The 21,450-nt window shown below is 34.9% G+C and overlaps 1 long non-coding RNA gene across 2 annotated transcripts in view; it reads left to right on the top strand.

Annotated features, from left to right (window-relative positions):
• The window catches only part of LOC118530254 (uncharacterized), a 575,684-nt gene that overhangs the window by 382,825 nt on the left and 171,409 nt on the right, over window positions 1-21,450 (top strand). For both annotated transcript variants that reach the window (XR_013440647.1, XR_013440646.1), the window contains exons 5-6: window positions 12,201-12,290; window positions 16,921-17,038. This is a non-coding gene — a long non-coding RNA (uncharacterized LOC118530254). The remainder of the gene's footprint in view (window positions 1-12,200; window positions 12,291-16,920; window positions 17,039-21,450) is intronic.

Raw genomic sequence — 21,450 nt, 5'->3', positions numbered from 1 at the left:
AAGACACATTGAAAAGAACTCCCTTAATCAAATATGTCTAAGCATGAGTCCCTTTTGATCAAATCTGTGTTTTTTTTTTTTTTTTAGATATACATCTGGCAGCAGTAAGCAAAATGGATTGTATATGACAGAGCTTAAACTAGAAACAGGGAAACCAGGCATTTGAGGTTTATTGGTTGAGAGGTGTTGCAAAGATAGCAGGGTATTAGTACTAAAGTGCAGGCAGAGGAAAGAGACAAATAAAATAGATTTTTAATGAGGAGATTTTATGTGATAAGATTATTGACTAAGTGTATGGAATAACCAAGGCTACCTACAATGATTCTGACTGGATGCTGGTCTCTTTCACTAAATTAGGGAATGCAGAAAGGAGAAAGCTGGGCTGAGGAGACCACTGAGTCTATGCCAATGTATATTGACAGCTAGACAATAGGTTTGGAGCTCAAAAGAGATCCTGGACAGTCATCAGTAAATATAAGGGTTAGATAAAATCACAAGGTGGATCATCAAAGGAATATGCGTACTGAAAGAAGAGTGGAGAGTCTATGATGGAATACTTAGGCAGTACTAATACAATAATCATACAACATTATTCTTAAGGGATGGGAATAAAAGGAAGCACCACTTTCACCTTAAAATGTGAATCAGAAAGCCCCACTGGCTTTGATCAGGACATGCCAATAGCTTTCTATTACAACTGGTGTAAAATCCAAACTCCTTATGTGCTACTGTTTCCACCTTGCTGCTCCTTGATCACCCTGCTTCAGCTACGCCACTCTTCTTTCTCTTCTTCAAACACATCAAGTGTGTTCAAAGCTCAGGCCATTTGACTTGCTGCTGCTCTTGCCAGGAGTGCCTTCTACCACATTTTCTGAACTTTCTCAGCTCAAATAGAACTTAGAGAGGCTTTCTCTTACCTACCTATTTAAAATCATCCTTCATGCACATTTCCCTTGTCCAGTCATTCTCTGTCAAACAACCCAGTGTGTTATCCTATTATCCAACAATCTTGTTTGTCTGTTACTCCTTTGTCATCTGTTTTCCCACAGTTGAATGCAACCTTCATGAGAGCAAGAACTTGCTCTATCTTGTTCACCACTGGATCTCCTGGCCCTAGAATGTATCTGGTGCATAAAAGAGGAAAAACCAGGAAAACATTATATTACAGCATTCAGAAGGAAGACTAATGATGCATAGAAACAATAGTTTTTGTTGAATTTAGTAAAAGCCAGAGATGATACTGGTAGGAGTGGTTTCAGTAGAATATTAAAAGCAGAATTCAAATACATAGGCTTGAGAAAAGAAAGCAAATGATGGAAGAAAACAAATGGATTCTATCCTTTTGAGAAGTTGGACTGCACAGAAAGGAAGGAGGCAAATATTTAGAAAAGTGGCTTTTTTAAATTATGTTCAGTTGGCCACTGTATAGTAAATCATTAGTTTTTGATAAAGTGTTCAATAATTCACTAGTTACGTACAACACCCAGTGCTCATCAGAAAAGATAAAAAGTGGCTTTTTAAAAGTAAACACAGGGGTGCCTGGGTGGCTCAGTTGGTTAAGGGTCTGCCTTAGGCTTAGGTCATGATCCCAGAGTCCTGGGATCCAGAGCCCCCCAGCCCCCGGCCCAGGGTCAGGCTTCTGGCTCAGGGGGAGTCTGCTTCTCTCTCTCTCTCTCTCCCCCCGCCCCTTCCCCCCTTGCTTGCTCGCTCGCTCTCCCTCTCAAATAAATCTTTAAAAAAAAAAAAAAACAAAAAAGATAATTTTGAATGTTTTGTGTTTAGGGAAAATGAGCCAGTAGAGCCAAAGTGACTTTGAGTCTTGGCTTCACATCAAAATCACCTGAAGAGCTTTTAAATATGATAATGCCCAGGCTACACTTCCCACCAATGACATAGAAATATTTGGAAATGAAACACAGCAATAGTTTTTAAGTTCTCCATGTGATTCCAATCTGAAGCCAAGTTTGAGTACTACTGCAGGAGAATGGCTTGTTAGGAATTCAGGAGAGAGAAGAGATAACTGATAAATGATAAATGTTCATGAAGATTGGAGAAAAATGAAATTCATATGACAGGAGGAGAAGTTTGCCCTGAAAAGGAGGCTATAAGGACATAAATAGAGAGGAGGTTCCAATTTGTTTTCAGTGGCAGGAGGGATTGAGACGTTGAGGAATTTCTTATCTCCTAGCTTCTGTTTTGCCATAAAGAAACAGGTGAAGTTGTATATTGAGATTTAGAGTAAGTGATGGTAGAGACTGGTGAGGCTCCTACTAGCTGTTGTGAGGAGTTAGATAATAATATGACCACACAACAGTGAGATCCTATTGAGATATTAGTGACCCTTTCTTGGGGGCTAACTCAAAATTACTGTTACTTTTTCCTTTAATTTGCATTTAATTAAATCAATTCCAAATGATAAGCGGTCCAGAAACCAGAGAGCTAGGTATTACAGGGCCTAGGATTCACAGAGAAAAAGTAAATATGGAAAGGGCCCAATTGTGGAATGAGTAGAATCAAAGATGTGAACATCTTCAAATGTCTTAAACAAGAATGAATGGATTTTCAGGCCTTGTGGCAGGAATTGTATTTTGGACCACAAGAGTTATTTTCAAGCAGCTCTTAGTCCCCTTTCTCTTCAATAGATTGAAAGTGGGAACTGGACGAGTATTATTCTAGTTTACATCTGTTGTGCTTAGGGCCTTGCCATGTTTAGAACATCGGAAGTATGCCACGGGCTTTGACCTGGGCTTCTGCCTGTGTGACCTGTGATTTCATGTTTTTGATATCTAAGTGTTTCTTAGTTCTATCCTTTTATAATTGCATCTGGCCCTGATACTGGTTTTTCAGCACTTTGACTCCAGTATATCTTGTTGTTTTCATCATGATTAAATGTATACCTTTCCTGGTAGGTAAAACTTTAAGGGTAGGCCATTTTAGGAAAACTACCATGCAACCAACTCTAATTACAGTCCAGTTGAATAAAACATATTCTCTTTAATTTACTTTTTCTTTTTTTAAATAAGCTTGTCACAGGTAGACAGATCTTTATTTTGTTTCTGTTAAGGTCTGGGTCATAGTCTGATATACCTAACAGATAAAGATTTCAAGTATGAGTACAGCCATCCCATTAGAGTTTTTAAATATTTCTTCATTATTTTTTATTGTGATTGTCTTGTAAAAATATTATACTTTCATTGTGGCAAGATAGAATTGTTTTATGGTAAACACAAAACCACTTTTCACCAGTTTTTTAAAAAAATTAAACAGCTGGTAAGTAGGAACACTCAATAATCGCATTTGTTAACTATTTAAATAAGGGGAAACAAATTTATTAAGGTAGATATTAGAGGAACCTTCTTAAATTCAGTACCCAATAATGTGATGAAAAATTACTGTGGCAATGAAGCCGAGGTATTACTACTGGAGGCAGTTATAGTAACTCTTTGACTCGAGAGGGGAAAGGTGCAAAACAAGCTAGACTCTCCATAGTATGAAGGATGGAGAAATGGAGAAAGACAGGAGCAGCTCAGCTAGTTGCTGTCCAACTAACAAGGTTGTACAACTAAAGCAACCAGTTGTCCCCAGGCAGAGTTCAGAGAACACAGCAAGTTTAGGCGTGATTCCAGAAGGAAGTCCAATGTGATGACCAAGGTCCGTTAGGGAAGAGTTATGGTCAGGAAAACAATTCAGAATCAGTAGGCAAATGGTAAGCCATGGGAGCTCTGGCAACTGCCACAGTTGTCTCTGCATGCCACTATCCGCGGACAGGCAACAATAGTTTTGAAGAAAGAAAAGGATGGATATTGTGCGCTCCAAGGCCCTAGAGGTATTTTTGCCTTTAGTGCCTTGAGTGCTGATCACTCCCAGCTGGAAGTGCTTATCAGATCTCAAGCTATTCTTAGGAAACTTGAGTTGGTAAGATAATTGTAAGAGTTGTATCTTTTATGTTAATGCTGTCAGGACTGATGGTGGCCTTAAGTGTCATATGGAGGCAAAATAAATTCAAACTGCCAACTGTTGGAATGAATTCTGAATTTTAAAGAATGTAGAAACCAATTAGTCTTTCAAAAGAAATCTTTTCTAAATAGGTGTTAAAAATTTGCTATCTGCAAAAAATCCAAGTTATGGATCCTGATTCAACCTGCTTTTGTGTTTGAGTGCCATTCATCATTGCTGCTTGGTGTTGGGGTTTTGTCAGCACATTATTAATAAACCAAAGTAGTTAAGAACCACATTAGTTTGATTGCTGTTTTGGAGTTTGTACTGCAGAAAATAACTGTTTGAGGCAGGAATCAAAGACCCAACTGCTTCTAATCTTGTCTGTCTTTCTCTCCTTGTCAACACTCACCTTGTAAAAATGCACCCACACGCACATGACCATCTTACCTTGGAACTAACAAATGCAAAACCTGACGTGTTCTAGTTACTCAATTCTGACAGTACTTTCCACTTTGCATCAATATTTTCTTGGTCATTAGTTAATATTGGGTTTAGTTTTAATAGTTACTAAAAGAATTGACACATATTTAGAGGTGTTTTTTTTTCCAGTGTCAACTTGATTTTAAATTAGGAGCCTTTCTCAAAAAAAATAAATAAAATACGGGATTGTCTTAATTGATGTGTTACCCTGTAAATTCTGCCTAAAAAATCACAAGATTTTATTGAGATTTATATATGTATGAGTTATAGAAAAATTAAAATAAGAAAATACTATTGTTTATGGAAGCCCAATTTAGTAGAATATATCTTTTAATCTGAACAAACTCCATTGATAATTTGAAATTCTAACTTTTGAACTTCACACATAAATCTTTTCAAGTGAGTTTTTTAAAATAATGCCATTTTTTTCTATTCTTTACTCCTTTCTTTGATGTTTATCTGTCAAATACCAAACAGAATTATCTCTGGAAAATTTTAACTGCTATTAGTGAAAGCCCAACCTTACCAGGTTTTGTAAGTTTCTTTTCTGGGCATATCTGGAGTGGTAATTTGGAAAGTAAAAGTGTCAATTATTCTGTGATAATAGAAGAAGTGAAGTAAGCCAGTGTAGTTAAATACATGTATGATTACAAAAATACCAAATCCTCAGAAAGAGTGGTAGGGCATATTCCCCTACTAGGGTTTTCAACCATAAATAAACAAAATATTGGAGAAAATATCTTCTTCTTTTGACCAATTTTTCCCTTTTATAAGCTATCAGTTTAACTTAATAGAGATGTCTTTATATTTGTAGACTTTGATCAAAAGCATCAATAATGGATAGAAAAAAAGTACTTCCTAAAATACACTAGGTCTTAAAATAATTTAACACTAATATCACTTACTGTGTATTAGGCAGCGTTTGAAGTGTTTGATCAATGTTAACTCAGTTAATCCTCACTAAAGCCCAATGAAGTATATGCTATTATTATCTCCATTTTATACATGAATAAACTGAAGAGTAGAGAGGTTAGGTAACTTCCCAGTCACAGAGCCCAGGCTAATTTATATGAGATTATATCAATGGGCTATACATGAGATAGGATTAAATGATATTGAAAAAACATCAGGTCATATTTTGATTCTATGATAGAAGAGAAGCACTTAATTTTAATTGGAATTTAAGATATATATAACTTAGACATGGAACTTTGAATTGGTGTTTAAATTACCGATGTATAATATTCATACTTATTTAATACAATATGCACAAGTTTGCTTAAGGCCTTTTCCTTCTCTTCCCTTCAATCCAGCTATTGCTATGAACTGTGCCCCCATCCCAACTGGAACAAATAATGGCTGACTGGAACTCAGCATATGGAGAACGAGGCTTTATCTAGTATCCATGATTGGTTGCCACAAAGAATAAAATGAGCTAACCAGCTTCAAAGTGATAGAAGACTTTTGAATAAAGGAAGCAGCATGTACAGCTGTAGCTAATTACAAATTTGGGCTTCACTTTTGTTAACAGCAGACTAATGTTTGCATACAAAGCACTTGTTGTAAATAAATAGCTTTAATAAGTGGGGGGAAAAAAGACAGTAAGCAGTACAATGCCAGGAGTAATTACAGCTATGTTTGCAAAAGCGACAAATGCAGTATATAATTATCTTAATATGAAAAATGGAGATTATCTCATATTTTAAGCTCTTTATTAGGAATAATTCTAACATTTGAATATTCCAGTATTTGAACAGTTGTCTGTTTCTTCATATGCTCCCTATGTAACACATAGGAATACAAAATAATATGGCTTAATTTTCTTCATATGCTCCCTTATGTAACACATAGGAATACAAAATAATGAAATATGATATTTGAAAACATACTTGATTGGATATTCATAGCTTTTTGTTTGGTGTTATGTATCAACTCAACTAAGGATAATATTGAAGACTCTTGAGAGCTTATCTTGTTCTTGTCAAGTGAGACTATTCATAAGCATCCTCTTTACTATTCTCCCCTCCCAAATAAAGGTTCCAACACCTTTTTTTCTTCTTTTTTTAAATTTTATTATGTTAATCACCATACATTACATCATTAGTTTTTGATGTAGTGTTCCATGATTCATTGCGTATAACATCCAGTGCTCCATTCAGTACATGCCCTCTTTAATACCCATCACCAGGCTAACCCATCCCCCTCCCCCCACTTCCCTCTAGAACCCTCAGTTTGTTTCTCAGAGTCCATAGTCTGTCATGGTTCCTCACCCACTCCGATTTCCCCCCTTCATTTTTCCCTTCCTGCTATCTTCTTTTTTTTTTTTTAACATATAGTGTATTTTGTTTCAGAGGTGCAGGTCTGTGATTCAACAGTCTCACACAATTCACAGTAGTCACCATAGCACATACCCTCCCTAATGTCTATCACCCAGCCACCCCATGCCTCCCACCCCCCACCACTCCAGCAACCCTCAGTTTGTTTCCTGAGATTAAGAATTCCTCATATCAGTGAGGTCATATGATACATGTCTTTCTCTGATTGACTTATTTCTCTCAGCATAATACCCTCCAGTTCCATCCACGTCGTTGCAAATGGCAAGATTTCATTCCTTTTAATGGCTGCATAATATTCCTATATATATATATATATATATATATATATATACACACACACACATATATATATACACACACACCACATCTTTATCCATCCATCTGTCAATGGACATCTTGGCCAACACTTTTTATTTTGCCATGATAACTGCAGTGTAGAGCTACTGCATTACAAGACTGATAGAGAAACCAAAAACAGCACAATACCTGTGGAGGCACAGAGAGGGATACTATAATCCTCTGAATTAGTCCCTGTCCTGAGAGGTGAACAAGAATTGATAGAGAAGATAATTGTACATCAACTGTCATGTAATGGTGATCATAACTTAAATGAATTTGACATCCAGGTAAGAGAAGGAAAGATCCAAAATCATTGGTAAAGTCCTATGTTTGTCCACACAAAAACCTGCACACAAATGTTTATAGCAGCTTTATTCATAATTGCCTAACTTTGGAAGCAATCACAGTGTCTCTCAAGAAATGATAAAGGAATTTTGGTACATCCTTACAATGGAATATTATTCAGCAATAAAAAGAAAGGAGCTACCTTGCCATGAAAAGACATGGAGGATCCTTAATTGCATACTACAGAATCAAAGATGTCAGTCTCAAAGGCTGCATGTTCTATTTTTACGACTTGAGTGACTTTTGGGAAAAGGCTACATCATGGAGACAGATCAGTGGTTGCCAGGGGGTTCAGGGAGTGGGAGAAGCGGATGAGTAGATGAAGTACAAGGCATTTTTAGGGCAGTGAAGCTATTCTGTATGATACAGTAATGTTGGGTATATGGCATTCTATATTGAAATCCTATAGAGGGACGCCTGGGTGGCTCAGTCCGTTAAGCAGCTGCCTTCGACTCAGGTCATGATCCCAGGGTCCTGGGATGAAGCCCCGAATCAGGCTCCCTGTTCCGCGGGGAGCCTGCTTCTCCCTCTCCCTCTGCCTGCTGCTCTCCCTGCTTGTGCTCTGTCAAATAAATAAAATCTTTTAAAAAAAACACAACACTATAGAATGTTCAATACAAAGAGTGAAGCCTAATATAAGCTATGTATTTTAGTTAATAATAGTGTTTCGATTTTGGCTCACCAATTGTAACAAATGTACCACACTAATGCAAGATGTTAATAATAGGGGGATCTGTGTGTGTGTCTGCGGTGTTGGGGCGGGTAAAGGAGTATATGAGAAGTCTGTATTTCCACTCAGTTTTTTTGTGAACCTACTATTGCTCTAAAAAAAATGGAGTCTATCAATTTCAAAATTATAGTATTAAAGAAAAATGGAAAGGGCGATTACTTAAAAATAACAGGAAGTCTGAAGTTACCTTACTAAATAAGGAAATCAATTTAAAATCATTTCTGGTGAGTGTTGCCTAACATTTCCTCCTAAATTCACATTAAGTTTATTTTTAATTACAGAAAAAAGATTAACATTTAAAACACTGAAAATGAGTATTGAGTTTATTCAGTATTCTATTAATATTCTTCTGTTGCCAGAAGCTGTCACTACATTTTGTTACTAGCCTTTTGTTAGGTAAAAGCTCAGGGAAACTGGAAAAAGAAAAAAATCATACATTTATTATTTTTGCCTGGAAGTAGGGAGGCAAAGGGAAGAGGTACTACTGATAAAAGTAACAGGTGTATTTTAAATTAGACACCAAAATCAAATAATATTTAAAGATACCTTTAAACTAAAGCAATTATGTAAAATTAGATGATAAAGAGAAGAAAATTTATACTCAGGAAAACAGAAATACCATTATACTGAAAGTTTGCCTTAATTTTTAATAGGAATGTTGTAAAGAAAAATTTCAGTTCAAAAGTAGCCTGAAACAGATAGGGTTGCAGTACTAGATTACAAATTAGTATATGGACAGGCTGTTCTAGACCTAATTAGTAAACTAAATGAAGACCGATTACCTGGGCTGTATGATACCGTTCTTAAAGTTGTAAAGGAAATCTTTTGGTTGATAATAAATTATTATTCTTTAAAATAGTAACAAGCACACTGAGCTACAGAATACCAATCCGTAAAAAAAAAAAAAAAAAAAAAGAATACCAATTCATAGGGTGGCCAGATAAAATTCAAGATGCTAATGAGATCTAATTTCAAGTAAAGATGTTATTTTTCTCTTTAATATAAATATATCCCATGAAATATTTGGAGGCATATTTATGCTAAAATTTATCCTTAAAATTTAGCTGGCTTTATTTTCATTTGTTAAATCTGACAACTCAACACTTTGCCAATCTTGTACATTTATAAGCCTTGAAGAGGCTACAATTTAACAATTTAGTTTCATTTTACACATAATTATTTTTGTAACTGTCAAAAATCAAAGAAATGATAATGGAATACTCAAATATGCACTAATTTTTTGAAAGCTTACTTGAAAGAATCTGTGTTAAGCTATATTGGTAAATAAAGATTCTGTCTTTATAGAAGATATGCAGGGGAAGCCCAGGCAGAGATTGTAACAACCTAACTATTTTTAATTTGATGGATATTTCATACAAACAGGCAACTGTTGCAGGTGACTGATAGAAACTTTCAAGAAATCTTTGATAAATGTTCACAGCAAAGGCTATTTAAATAAAAATAGATGTCAGAAGCTAGGGGGGAATATTTTACAAAGAGGAATCAAATAGAAAGGATAAATAGACACTTCTCTGGCAGGAGCAGCATAAGTATCAGCAGAAATTCACCAGAGATAACAATTTGGCCAGTTTTATTTAGCATTCATATGCACTATCTGTTAGAGGAAATGCACAATAAAATTCCCAACTTTGACTGGAATGCCAAGCTGTTGAGAATAACCAGGATATCTTCAGGATCCTGTAAGAGTAGTCAAAACATGGTAAATGAATTCCAGTATTGGACATCTCAGCGCAATGCCTTATACATAAACACAGACTTAAACAGTATTTTTAGGTTGGTGGTCTCCAAACTACTCATTTTTTAAGGATGTTTGGAAGAGTCATGGCAAGTCCCTGAATAAAATCAGCGCTCAATATTCCTGTGACCAGAAATGCCCAATACAATTTTTAATAACATGAGGTAAAGTATTACACAGAAAATTTAAAATATTATTCCATATTTATGTTAATTCTATTTTTTTTAAAGATTTTATTTATTTGACAGAGAGAGACACACAGCGAGAGAGGGAACACAAGCAGGGGGAGTGGGAGAGGGAGAAGCAGGCTTTCTGTGGAGCAGGGAGCCCGATGTGGGGCTCGATCCCAGGACCCTGGGATCATGACCTGAGCCGAAGGCAGACGCTTAACGACTGAGCCACCCAGGTGCTCCCATATTTATGTTAATTCTAGTAAATTTATATCTGCATTTTGATTCAGGCCAATACAACTAAAGAAAAATTTAATGAAATTGGAGTTTGTCCAAGAAATTAGGCATGGTCCAAGGATAGGACATTGCTGTTGCATATGAGAGAATTTTCTTTTTTTTTAATACTAATTTCCATTCCATTTTCTTTATCCATTCATCTCTGATGGGCATTTAAAGTGCTTCCTTGTGTTGACTATTGTGAATAATGCTCAGGAAACATGGGAATTCAGATATCTTCAAGATCTTGATTTTAATTCTTTGGGATATATACCTAGAAGTTGGATTGCTGCATCACATGGTAGTTGTATTTTTAATCTTTTGAGGAACTTTTGTACTGTTTTCCATAGTAGCTACACCAGTTTACATTCCCACCAGCTGTACTTAATGATTCCCTTTGCTCCACATCCTTGTCAATGTTTATTATCTTTTGTTTTTTGATAATAGCCATCCTAGCAGGTGTAAGGTGATTTGTCATCATTACATTTTGATTTGCATTTCTCTCAAGCTTAATGATACTGAGCACCTTTACAAATACCTGTTGGTATTTTATTTAACTTCTTTGGAGAACTATCATTCAGACCCTTTGCCATTTTAAAAAATTGGATTATTATTTTTTCTATGAAATTATAGGAGTTCCTTCTATGCTTTGGATGCTAACTCTATCGTATATATGGTTTGCAAGTATTTTCTCTCATTCCATAGGTTGCCTTTCATTTTATTATACTCTTTGCTGTGCAAAAGATTTTTAGATTAACATAATCTCATTTGTCTGTTTTTGCTTTTGTTCCTTGTGCTTTTGGCATCATACCCAAGAAATCATTGCCAGAGTCACTCTGAAGAAGCTTTTCTCCTGTTTTCTTCTAGGAGTTTTATAGTTTCAGGTCTTAACATTTAAGGCTTTATTTCATTTGAGTTGATTTTTGTGTGTGGTAAAGGGTAAAGGTTCAATTTAATTTTTTTGCAAGTGAATATGAAGTTTTATCAGCACCGTTTTTTGAAAAAACCATCCTTGTCCATACATAGTCTTGGCACCATTGCTGAAATTCATTTGACCATGTATGTGGAGGTTTATTTCTGGGTTCTCTATTCTGTTTTATTGGTCTATATGTCTATTGTTAGATTAGTATCACTGTTTTGGTTACTGTAGCTTTGTAATGTGTTTTGAAATCAGGAAGTGTGAGCTCTCCAGCTTTGTTCTTCTTTCTCAAGATTGTTTTGGCTATTCAAGGTCCTTCAAGGTTCCATATAAATTTTAGGATTGTTTTTTCTATTTCTGTGAAAAATAACATTGGAATTTTGATAGAGGTCACTTTGGGTAGTGTGGGCATTGTAACAATATTAAGTCTTTCAATTGTGAACATGGGACATCTTTCTCATTTTTTTGTATCTTCTTAAATTTCTTTGATGGATGATTTATAGTTTCATGCATAGAAGCATTTCACCTCCTTGGTTAAGTTTATTCCTAAGTGTTTTATTCTTCATGATACTATTGTAAATAGGATTATTTCCTTAATTTCCAGATTGCTTTTTTGTTGCAACTGATTTTTTTAATTTTTTTATTTTATTATGTTATGTTAATCACCATACATTACACCATTAGTTTTTGATGTAGTGTTCCATGATTCATTGTTTGCGTATAACACCCAGTGCTCCATGCAGTATGATGATTTTGTGTACTGCCACTTTCATTGATTAGTTCTGACATTTTTATTTTGCTTGGTGGAATCTTTTAGGTTTTCTATATAATGTGACAGCTTATCATCTGCAAACAGAGATTTGGATTTGGATGATTTATATCTTTTCTTGCTTAATTTTTTTCTGTCTAGGACTTCTGGTACTATGTTGAATAGAAGTTGTGAGAGAGGGCATCCTTGTTCCTGATCTTAGAGGAGAAAGACACTTTCAGGTTTTCATTGGTGAGTACATATCCCCTGTGGGCACAGTATATATGACCTTTATTATTAAGTAATTTCCTTCTATTTCTTGTTTGTTGAGCATTTTTTATCATGGGTATTTACTTTTTTCAATTGTTTTTTCTGGACCTGTTGAGGTGATCATGTGATTTTTATCTTCCATTCTGTTAATGTGGTGGATTATATTGCTTAATTTTCATATGTGTCCCCAGGTTACATCTCACTTGATCATAATGTGTGATTCTTTTAATGTGCAGGTGAATTCAGTTGGCTAATATCTTGTTGAGGATTTTTGCATCCATATTTATCAGGAATAGTGACCCCTAGTTTTCTTTTTCTTGTAGTGTCCTTATCTGGATTTTATATGAGGGTAATCAGTTCTGGCCCTATAATTATTTTGGAAGTTTTTGCTTCTCTTTAATTTTTGCAAGAGTTTGAGAAGGATTGGTGTTAATTATTTAAAATTTGTTAGAATTCACCTTGAACCTTCTGGTCCTGGTATTTTCTTTTTTGGGAGGTTTTGTTTACTGATTCACTCTTCTTATGAGTTATAGGTCTGTTCAGATTTTTGGTTTTTTTTTTTACAATTCAGTCTTGGTAGGTTGTATATTTCTTAGAATTTATCCATTTCTTCTATGTTGTCCAATTTGTTGGTGTATAATTGTTCATAATAGCCTCTTTTAAAAAAATTCTGTGACATCAATTGTAATGTTTCCTAGTTAGTTTCTGATTTTGAGTCTTCTTTTTCTTAGTCTAGCTAAAGTTTTGTCAATTTTGTCGATATTTTAAAAAAACTCCTAGTTATTTTTCTGTTTTTTCTATTTTCTGTTTGATTTATTTCTGCTCTAAAATTTATCATTTCCTCTGATCTGTTTGGGCTTAGTTCTTTACTTCTTTGAGGTGTAAAGTTAGGTTTGTATTTGAAATCTTTCTTCTTTTTTAATCAAGGTATTTATTGCTATTAACATCACTCAATAATACTTTTGCTGTAACCAAGAAAGTATGTTATGTTTCCATTTTTGTCTTGAGATATTTTTTAATTTCTCTTTTGATTCTACTTTATGTTTGATCAAGAGTATGTTGTTTAAAATTTAAAAATAAAAAACTAGAGTATATTTAATTTCTATATATATGTGAAATTTTAATTTTTAAAATATTACTGATTTTTAATTTCATTCCAGTTCGGTTGGAAAAATACTTGAGATGATTTGTCTTTTAAAATTTATTAAGACTTCTTTTGTGACCTAATGTGATGTCTCCTATAGAATTTTCTGTATGTGCTATAGAAGAATGTGTATTTTGAGGCTCTGGGGTACAATGTTCTGTGTAAGCCTCATATCCATTTGTTCTATAGTGTTGGTCAAGTCTGGTGTTTCCTGATTGATCTTCTGTGTGGATGTTGTATGCACTATTGAAAGTGAGGTAATGAAATCTCCCATATGTATTGTATTGCTGTGTATTTCTCCCTTCAGATCTGTCAGTGTTGCTTTATATACCTATCTTATATATTAACTTAATCTGATGTTGGGTGCATATGTATTAATAATTGTTATATCTTCCTGTTGAATTGACTCTTTTATAATTATATAACGACCTTCTTTCTCTCTTGGGACATTTTTTACTTCAACTCTATTTTGTCTGATAGAAGTATGGCCACTCCTGCTTCCTTTTGCTTATCATTTTCGTACAGTATCTTTTTCTATCTCTTCATTTTCAGGCTATGGCTGTTCTTTTTTTTTTTTAACCTTATTTTAATTAAATTCAATTAATTAACATAGTGTATCATTAGTTTCTGATGTAAAGTTCAGTTATTCATCAATTGCATATAACACGCAGTGCTCATTACATCACATGCCCTCCTTAATGCCCATCATCCAGTTACTCCATCTCTCCACCCACCTCCCCTTCAGCAGCCCTCAGCTTGTTTCCTATAGGCTATGGCTGTTTTTAAATCTAAAGTGACTCTCCTGGGGTGCCTGGGTGGCTCAGGTGGTTAAGTGTCTGCCTTTGGCTCTGGTCATGATCTCCAGGTCCTGGGATTGAGCCTGTTCAATGGGGAGTCTGCTTCCCCCTCTTCTTTGCCCCTCCCCCCACCTTGTGCGCTCTCACGTGCACTCTCTCTCTCAAATAAATAAATAAAATATTTTAAAAAAATAAAGTGACTGGGCGCCTGGGTGGCTCAGTTGGTTAAGCGACTGCCTTCGGCTCAGGTCATGATCCTGGAGTCCCGGGATCGAGTCCCACATCGGGCTCCCTGCTCGGCAGGGAGTCTGCTTCTCCCTCTGACCCTCCCCCTTCTCATGTACTCGCTCTCTCTCATTCTCTCTCTCTCAAATAAATAAAAATAAAATCTTTAAAAAAAATAAAAAATAAAAAAAAAAATAAAAAAATAAAGTGACTGTCCTGTAGACAGCATATAGATGGATCTTATTGTTATAGCCATTCAGCCAACTGTTTTTTTATTGTGGAGTTTAAATCACCTACATTTAAAGTAATTATGGGTAGGTAAGAACTTATTATTTCCACTTTGTTAATCATTTTCTATCTGTTTTGTGGTTCTTCTGTTGCTTCTTCTCTTGCTGTTTTTTTGTGATTTGGTGACTTTTTATTTTTATTTATTTATTTTTTTAAAGATTTTATTTATTTATTTGACAGAGACAGAGAAAGCGAGAGAGGGAACACAAGCAGGGGGAGTGGGAGAGGGAGAAGCAGGCTTCCCGCCCAGCAGGGAGCCCAATGCGGGGCTCGATCTCAGGACCCTGGGATCATGACCTGAGCCGAAGGCAGACGCTTAATGACTGAGCCCCCCAGGCGCCCCGGTGACTTTTTAAATATATATTGGTATTCTTTGATTCCTTCCTAGTTTTCTTTTGTGTATCTTCTTTAGGTATTTTCTTTGTGGTTACCCCAAGGCTTACAAAAAAGATAAGAGAGTTTTAACAATCTAGTTTAAGCTGATAATAACTTCAATTACAAACAAGGACTCTATATCTTTGTTTCTCCCTTCATAATACAATTTGTATATTGTGACATCAATAACATCTTTATATGTCCATTAGCACATTTTATAGTTACAGTTATTAACAGTACTGTAGTCTTCTAACTCTTATACTAGGATTAAAAGTGCTCAGTGTGTCATCTTTACATAGTATTTTATTCTGTATTTATATATTTACCTTTAATAGTGAGATTTATATTTCCATATCCTATTGTATTGCTCTTTATGATCCTTTTGTTTCAACTTGAAGAAATTTCTTTAGCACTTCTTGTAAAGCAGTGGTTACAAACTCCTTCAGTTTTGTTTTTCTGGGAAAGTCTAGTTCTTCATTTTTAAAAGACAATTTTTACTAAGTATAGTTTGTATTCTTGGTTGGCAGTTTTTTTTTTTTTTCTTTTAGCACTTTGACTATATCATCCCATTTGCTTCAATTCCAGAATTTGTTTGATTCTTTTTTAGTGTTGCTGTCTCTTTGTTGAATGGTGAGACATAAATGGACTCCTCAGGTAATGCCTTGAAAGACCGAGGGAATTGGATGCCTACTTCACTCTCTCCCCTGCAGGAGAGATCACTGGCCAAGAGAGTCTCTCTCAGCATTGTGTTGTGCTGGCTTGGGGAAGGCTTGTTGGGGGTAAAGTGAAACTTCACCCTTTTCAATGTGGCTCTTTTTGAATTTTCTATTCTATCAGCATGTTGGAACTTCTCAAATTTACTCCAGAGTTCTTACAAAGGTATTTTCATCTGTGGATAGTTGTTGAATTTGATTTCTTTGGAAAGTCTACTGCTGGGACCTCTTTTTCCACCATCTTACTGATTTTACTTCTTGCCGTCTTGCCAATTGGGTTATATTGATGCTTAATATATTTCATTGTTAATCATTTGCCAAGTGTATACGTTCTCTTAAATCTATCATTTGTCATAATTAATTTATAATTTTGTTGTATTGAAGTTTTGAATTTATTAAAATCAAATGTATCAAACTTTTATACCTTTTTTTTTGCTGCTTCTGTTTTTTTGAGATCTTTTATTTTCTTGAGATAACATTCTATAAAGTGATTCTAGTTTCTTTCAGAAATGTAAGTTTTTAAGTATTGATTCACCTGGATTTTATCTTTGCAAATTGTGTTTGGTGGGCTGTACAATGTATTACATCCAAACAGGATTGTTAAATCTTCCTAGTAAATTATGTCTTTTAATATTACCACTTTGAAAGCCTAATAGTGCTTTTTGTACCCTACGTCTGCATTATCATCTGTGAACGTACTTGTCACTATTTTCTTCTTTTTTTTTTTTTTTTTTTTAAAGATTTTATTTATTTATTTGACAGAGAGAGACACAGCGAGAGAGGGAACACAGCAGGGGGAGTAGGAAGCAGGCTTCCCGCCGAGCAGGGAGCCCGATGCGGGGCTCGATCCCAGGACCCTGGGATCATGACCTGAGCCGAAGGCAGACGCTTAACGACTGAGCCACCCAGGCGCCCCGTCACTATTTTCTTCTACTTAACTGTTTGCCTCTTATATATCATATATTCCCCTCATAAATGTTTTTCTATGTCATTAGGCTTTAGGGATAGCTTTTTCTAAAGTTTTTATTTCAATTCAAGTTAGTTAACATACAGTATAATATTAGTTTCAGGTTTAACAAAGTACTGATTCAACACTTCCATACATCACCCAGTGCTCATCACAAGTGCACCTAGGGATAACTTTTGTAAATAATAATTGAATCTGGAAATGAGTTCTTTAAGAGGTGAGTTTATTCCATTTGTATTTATTGTGATTGTAGATACATTTTGATTTTTCTTTTATTCTTTGCTTTCTTTGTGTTTTTGTCCCCCCCCCCCACCTTTTTTTTTTTCAATGAATTGATCAAGTTTTCTTCTTCGCTCACCTTTTCCTCTTTGCTAGTCTGGAGTACATGTATTTGATTGGTACTTAAAAAAATGTTATCTGTAATTTTAACTTAAAGTTGAGTGAATACATATTGATATTCTTGTCTCTCAAATGTTAGAAAGACTCCAGAATTTTTTATTTCCCATCTCCTCTCACTTCTTCACTCTGATTTGTTACTGCTTTCCAGTATATGGTTTCCAGTTTGTTTTCAAATTGTTCAAGATATTTATTATTATTTTTTACAACTGATTTTTAGTTAGATCAACTCACCTATTTATTTGCTCAAAATTGCTTTTGTTGTTTTTCCTTCTCAGTTGAAATCCCCTTACTGAAGTTTATCCTTTGGTAATTTTTCTAGCTAGTGTTTTTAGTGACGAATTCTTACTGCCTTTGGTTGTCTAAATATGTCCTTCATTTGCTCTCTCTATTGAATTATTGTTTACTTGCACATAAAATTTGGGTCAATAATCATTTTCTGTCATTACTTTCCTAATATTATTTTATTGTCCTATGGCCTCTGCTTTTGCTTGTGAGAAGCTTTGTATGTGTGTGTGTATTTTATTTTTAAAGATACAGTGTTTGACTTCAGTTCCCTAAAGATATTCTCTTTGTGGGTTGTATTCTAAGTTTTACTGTTTATCTAGCCATGGATTTATTCTGTGTATCCTACTTAAGATTCATTATTAATCCTTAATCTCTACCTACTTATTCTCTATTCTCTATTATTGATTTTCTCCTTTGGAATTCACATTAGACAAATGTTGGATCACATTTATCTATTCTTCATGCCCCTTACTCTCCCTTTCTTAGTACTTCCTTTTTTATATAGCTGTGTGCATTTAGAATAATTTCCTCCCATCTTTATTTAGTTTATGAATTTTATCCTTAGCTGTCTAATTTACTATGTGTTTCATGTATTGAATATTGCATTTCAGTGATTATATATGTATTTTTCTATATATGCCTCTTTTTCACAATCTCTGGTCTTTCCTAATGTTTCTTAAATTCTTATTTATTTAATTATTTCATGTATAACAGATAATTTGTTCATAGTGGCTTAATATTGATGTTATTTATATCTTATGAATCTTAATCAAGGTTGATGGTTTCGCTGTATATTTTGAAATTATAGATGTCATTATCTTCACTGGGGATCCAAGTGAGAATACTGGGTACTGGTGGGAGTCTCTCCTTCTCTGATATTTCCACATTTGCTTTTCCCCCCAAATAACTTAAGTTTCTCAATGGATTGAGTCTGATATTTGTGTTAATTTCTTTTCCTGGAGGGTCATAGACCATGTATGGTTGATAAATTTAACCCCAGATCTATTATGCTCAACCACATGGTTTCAAGATCTCAGGGGAAATATATCAGAGTATAGCCAAAACAGACCACTTTCATTGTCATACCATTTTACCAGAGTATAGATACTTTTCTTACTCAGTCTTTCATTAAAGTTGCACCCCTTGAGGATCCTGGCTTTTATGAGAATTTCAGTCCTAAATCCGTGTCTTAACTTGCCCCAAGACTTCATCTCCTGTCCACATCTTGGTGTTAAAACATAAACCCCTCAGGTTACTTGGGCTAGTGATTCTCAAGTACATTTGGTACCACACTCTAGTCAAGGCTTGGGATTGTCACAATGACTGAGATTGATAATTATGGCAGATAATTTGAAGTTGTGAGCCAGAGATACTAATCATCCTGAAGTCCAATTACATAGAACTACAAAATAAGGAATTGGCCTTCCCTGAATGCCACTGGCATCTCATTGAGAAATACTGACCTTCCCCAACAAAGGCTCCCAAGATAATCATTGAGTCAGCTCATACACTTAATGCCTTTACTTTTAGCTCTGTCTTCATTTCTGGTCTCTAGTAATATCCAGTAATATTCTTTACTTTTTTTGGTGAGCTCATCTAGTTATATAGAAGAAAGTTTATAATGTAATACTTATTATACAACTTGAGTCTTTTTTTCAACTTGTCTGATCTATTACCAAAACCAGATTTCTGAATATATGTGCTTGTAAGTATGCATATATGTGTGTATACAAATATATATGAATATACACACATATATCTATATATACACACATGTAGTGTATGTATATACATCTGCCTATATACCTAGCTATTTATATGTCATCTATTTTTCTTTATTTTTTAAATTAACATGTATTATTTATTTCAGGGGTACAGGTCTGTGATTCATCAGTCTTACACAATTCACAACACTCACCATAGCACATACCCTCCCCAATGCCTTTATGATATTCATGTAATCTTTTTCTTTTAAGACTTAACACTAGTCAGGCTAAATGAATATATTGGTTATTATTAAACCCTATAAAATCAGGTGAGTATTGTTGTTCACCAAATCCCAGAAACCTAACATTAAAGATAGAAGTATAGTGTCTCCTTTTGAAATAGACAATGAAAGGAGAATGGCTCTTTCTGGAACCCAAAAAGACAGTCATCAAATTTGCCCACCCAAACCCTATTCACGACCATTTTTCTTCTCTGCCTTCCTCTCTATATAGCCCAGGAAACTAAAAATTTCAATTGTCTATTATCTCTCACAGCTCAGGACCTCATATGATTCTGGCCAATGAAATTTATGTGATAGACTGCCTGGTGGGTTTGAGGGGAGTATACAGAAGTCTGTGCTTAAAAGTTAAAATTACTAGGTGTAAAGTTGTGCCTAGATAGTTAGTTTGACTGTGTTTGCATGTAAAATGAATTGACCGAAAGTGTAAGGACTGCAAGTTGGCTATATATATATATATATATATATATATATATATATATATATATATATATATAATTAACACATAATATATTATTTGTTTCAGGGGTACAGGTCTGTGATTCATCAGTCTTACACAATTCACAGTGCTCACCATACATAGTACATACCCTCCCCAATGTCCATCACCCAGTCACCCCATCCCTCCCACCCCCCTCCGCTCCAGCAACCCTTAGTTTGTTTCCTGAGATTAAGAGTCTCTTATGAGTGTCTCCCTCTCTGGTTTCATCTTGTTTCATTTTTCCCTCCCTTGCCCTATGATCCTCTGTCTTGTTTCTCAAATTCCTCCTATCAGTGAGATCATATATATTTTTGAGATCGGAGTTTTTTAGGAAACTGCAGGCCTGGCCAGCTACAGCCCCTGATTTTTCAATCCTTAATACAAATGTTATATATCTTAAATTGCACAGACTGGGGAAAAAGCTGTTGTAGCCATGCAGGTTGCTGGAAAGATATCCCTATCCCCTTTACGTGAGGTGTTACCTTGGAGGATAATGAAAAAGGAAGATTTTTACACAGAGTAGATGTAAAAACTTCCAGTATGTCTGATCAAGAAAATTATTCTATTGTAGGGCAGGGAGTCTCACTAATCCTATCAGCTAGTTCAGACATACGTTGATTTTGATATGTGATACAGATTGAATTCTGCTATATATTTCTTACACTCCTTTTTTCCAAATAGGATTTTTTATTGTAGTTACTTCTCAACCATTGTATATTGTAGATGTTATTGGCAGATTAGTTGTCTTTTGGGCATGCAAGCTGGATTCAGTGGCTGGATGAACTTTGGGGCTCTTTTGAATAGTGGGTAGGAGTGTTCTGTGTAATGGAGAGAAGGATATATATGAATTTTGAGTTGACAGGATCTAAATAGTTGACCAGTCTCCTTTGAAGTTAAGATTAGATAGTATTCCAGTTTGGGATGAAGTGGAAGGATTCTGAGTGTAGTTTCTGTGAAAACTTGCTCAATGTAAAAGGATGGACAGCTGCCCTGATTTGAATTTTAGGTAACTAGCCCAAGGACAGCAATACAACCTCTTTTTTTTTTTTTTTTTTTTTTTTACATTTTTAATTTTTTTTCTCTAGTTTCAAGCTTGTAGTTAAATTCCAATTAGTTAACATACAGGGTAATATTAGTTTCAGGAGTAGAATTCACTGATTCATCACTTACATATAACACCCAGTGCTCATCACAAGTGCCCTCCTTTAATGCCCATCATCCATTTAGCCCTTCCACTTGCCCACCTCCTCTCCAGCAATCTTCAGTTTGTTCTCTATAATTAAGAGTCTGTTTACTGTCTTGCTTTTCTCTCTCTCTCCCTTTCCCTCTTTTGTTCTTTATATTCATTCCTATGTTCATCTGTTTTGTTTCTTAAATTCCACATAACAGTGAGATCATATGGTATTTGGCTTTCTCTGACTGACTTATTTCACTTACATTATATACTCTAGGTCCATCTACAA

This window comes from Halichoerus grypus, chromosome 8 (assembly GCF_964656455.1).
Source record: "Halichoerus grypus chromosome 8, mHalGry1.hap1.1, whole genome shotgun sequence".
NCBI classification, from domain to species: domain Eukaryota; kingdom Metazoa; phylum Chordata; class Mammalia; order Carnivora; family Phocidae; genus Halichoerus; species Halichoerus grypus.
The sequence above is the reverse complement of the archived record's forward strand: the minus strand, read 5'-3'. Positions and strand labels throughout refer to the sequence as shown.